This window comes from Hirundo rustica, chromosome W, assembly GCF_015227805.2.
Source record: "Hirundo rustica isolate bHirRus1 chromosome W, bHirRus1.pri.v3, whole genome shotgun sequence".
Lineage (NCBI taxonomy): Eukaryota > Metazoa > Chordata > Aves > Passeriformes > Hirundinidae > Hirundo > Hirundo rustica.
In genome coordinates, this window is record NC_053487.1 from 30,608,915 (window position 1) to 30,612,917 (window position 4,003).

Here is a 4,003-nt window from a genome sequence, read left to right on the forward strand (position 1 = left end):
CCACATATCCAAAATAAGCGATCTGGAGCTTTCCAATAGTCAAATTTTTGTTGATCTATATTCTCCTAAAATTTGGAAATTTCTGGGATGCCATAGTAAGGATTTTTGCCTGTATCATTACATTGAAAAAGTTTTATTTTATTATCATACTTACAATTTCCTTTTTTTGCTTTTTCTTGGGTCCAATACATGGTTGGTTCTTCTGGGACCCACCATACAGAAGTTCCATTACTAACCTTATATCTTTTACAGGGTGTTTTTCCTACTTCATGAAGGAATTTTTTCCCAGTGCACCAAAGACTGTCGCAGTGTCCTTCACACCTGGCAGGCGTTGACCACAGGCTAGCTCAGTCCTGCACTGCGGCTAACGCGGATCGGTCGGGGTTGCAGGCAGGGCGAGCAACCTCCTCCCTGTGGGTCTTGGTTCCCCACACCAGCGGCTGGACCTGATGGTGTCACGACTACGGCGACGGACAAAGGGTCGACTCTCTCTTGAGCAGGGTTAAAGGTGGTTTATTAAAGGGGAGTCCGGCGAGGAGCTCCGCCTCTGACCCTTGCTGCCCAGAAAGAACCTCTAGAACTGGGCTGCACGAACTTATAAACGGGGGAGGATCAAGGGGTGGCGACAACAGGTCAGCTAATCAGGGAATACGGGGGGTCTAACAGGGGGTGTTAACTTTTAAACATTGGATCAATCACAAGACGGGAGAAGGGGATTCCCCAGGCACCAGCCTATCACTCGACACCTCCCCTGGATCTTTCCAGAAGCCAGGGAAGGGCCCCGAAGTGACAGACAGGGCAACCAAGAGGAGAGAGAGGGGATTGACAAGAACAGGTGGGGGAGTGGGATGATTGACATAAAATTACTTGTTATATAACAAACTCATGGGGGGGAACCATTACAGAAAACGGGGGCACAATGGAATGTACCATTACAAAAAACTTCTTATAAAACTTACAAAAATTACTTAAGAACTTAATAAAACAACTCTTGCACCACAACAAAAGACATTCTTCCTCTATCACTGTTGAGCTTAAAATCCACCCTTCTGGTCTGTTTTCTCCACTTGTACTTGCTTGGTTCCATTTTAGAAGCTCAATTGGGCCTAAGCTGCTGCCTTTCCATGGCCATTCTTCTGACATCAAAGCCCCTCCATAGACCCAACAATTGGTTATGTTAAGTTCCTTACTTATTCTTTCCCCCAATTCTACAAACTGATTTTTACCCATCCTTGAGATATCTATTTCTTTTTCTAATTGCTGTTCAAGTTTGGTATACAAATCATTGATTGAAATTGGCACAGGCTTAGGTGGTTGTACTGACTTAACCTTTTTGTTTATCAACTGCTCTTTTACTAAATCTTGTGCTTTGTGCCCAATAATGTCGGTAAAACAAATCCATCTCTCCTCCTTTGGGCATTGCCTTCCCATCCTGCTACCACTTGTTCCTATGTTCTCTGCAATCCAGTACTTTTTCCCTTTATGTATGCAATTGCCTAATTTGGATGGGATATAACAGTGACTGTTGACATGAGTGTGAGAAATGAAAAAAGAACCTCGGTGTCTTTCCATGTACAGGTTTCGGTAACACCTGTGGCATGACCTTGTTGATATCTGTCCTAGGGTAACTTTATGATGCCTGTATCCCCAATCGTCTGTTCTGTTTGTGCTGTATATTGAGTTCTGTGCCTTTAAGACTGGTTCTAAGAGCAAGGAGAAGCGCGGAGTTTGTTTTGAGAAAACTGCCTGACTCCTCCACATTCTTCTGCGGACGGGGTGTTCGGCGGAGGCTTGGAGAGACTGCAGGACAGAGATTTTTTTCTTTGCTTTTAGTTTAGTTTCAGCTAGCTAGGGCAGAGAATTTCCCTGGACTGTTTTTTTTTCCTTTTTCTTGGAACTGTTTAAACCTGCTCTGGACTGAAAACCCAGGGGAGCACTGGGGGCTGCACCTGCGGCCCACCGGGGCCTGGAGCTCGGCATTTTCCAGCAGCGCCGGAGGGACTGGGACTGAGGAGAGACGCTGAGAGAGAGCCGAGCTACACCCACGGCAAGGACTTTCTCAGTTTGCCATCTCACTTCAGAAGGAGAGGTTTTATTGTTTCATACTATTCATTCTTTATACTTGTATGCACTTCATTTGTTTAGTAAAATAGTTTTTTCCACTTTTCTCCAAAGAGGGTTTTGGTTTTTTTTCCGGACCGGTTGGAGGGAGGGGCCACGTGGGTTTGCTTCCTTAGAGGGATCCTATACAGGGGTTTTCTCCCAAATTTGTCCCAAACCAGGACATATTTCTAACTGGCGCCCAACGTGGGGCTCGAGAGAGTGGAAAAAACTTGTATTGATTATTATTAACTGCATTTTTTTTTGGTTGTCCTTTGGGTGGGGATTAAACAGTCAGTGGCCATGTTGCTTCTTGAATTCCTAATGCCTCTTAGAATGGAGTCTTTTCTGCATTTCTGTTCCCTAGGCTTTTTTGAGGTTTTAATACCTTTCTGGTCCCTAGGTTTGTTTTCTTACCCAGAAATAGCTCCAATATTGTCCCTAACATACAGCTTTTACATTAGGGATGCACAAATTAGAATAGCTATTTTGCTGGGTTCGGTGATTATGGTTTACAAGAAGCTTATAAAGATACTGGAGTTTGTTCTGGGTATGTTCAGTTTATGGTTTTTTCGTCCTACCCTGCGTCCTAGTTCCAGCAGCATGTTTTGGGGATTTATCAACAATTGCACCCAGTTTGTTAGAGGAGGAGTAGGGGATGAGGCTCTTCAGCCTCTTCTTTCCTTCTTCTCTTTTGAGTCAGTTACATCACTTTTGGAGAAGGTTCAGCGTCTCCTGAATGTTAAAGACCCCACCTCCCTAGTATTTCACCTAGTAACTTTCCTCTATATAGTTTATAACTTTTCTAAAATGAGTCACACACTGCTAAACACTGTAGGGCAGCAGATAAAAGCAAAAGTGCAGAGAGCAGAGAGCAGAGAGCAGAGAGCAAGAGAGCAGGGAGATAAATCAGTCACTCAGGCTGCAGCCAACCCCACAGCTATTCAGGCTGCAGCTAAACCAGACAGTGAAGCTAAGACACCGGCAGTTGCTGCAGTAAAGAAGGGAAAGAAGCACACAGACAAAACCGATCGACCAGTAGACAATGATTCAAGTGAAAGATCCTCAATGCCTCCTGACACCCAGTCAGGAGTCAAACCACCTGACACACAATCAGAAGCTGAAGCAACTGATGATACACAGTCAAAAGCCGAACCAACTAATACAAAATCGAAAGCCAAATCAACTAGCACAAGATCGAGAGTCCAACCAACTACCACACAATCAAGAGCCCAACCAGCTGCTACAACATCAGGAGCCCAACCAACTGCTGCAAGAGCAGGAGCCCGACCAACTGCTGCAAGAGCAGGAGATACTATTGAGTCCTTTTCCATGAAGGACCTTCGTAGCCTAAGAAAAAATTATACTCGACGACCTGATGAATCTATAATTAGTTGGTTAGTCCGTCTCTAAGATGCTGCAGGCAAGGCTACAATACTAGATAGCACTGAAGCGAGACATCTGAGATCCCTGTCACATAATCCAGTTATTGACCAAGAAATGATGAAGGAGGCTAGTCCTTGCAGTCTCTGGGAACGAGTCCAGAGAAGTGTGGCACAAAAATATCTCTGTGCCGACAATCTCTATATGCAGCAAACCCAGTAGAAAACCATTAAACAAGGAATCCAGCGCTTAAGGGAAATGGCAGTGGCGGAGATTGTCTTCTCAGATGACATAAACACTAAGAACCCCAACTTAGTACCATGTACACCTGTGATGTAGCGAAAACTTATACGACTTGGGCCACAAGAATACTCCTCTGCTTTAGCAATAATGAAGCAAGATAAGTCAAAAGAGACCGTGCTTGATATAACGAAGAAGCTACAAACATATGCAGATGCTGTGCATGGTCCAACACATGCAAGAATTGCAGCTCTAGAAACACAAGTGCAGAGATTAGCAG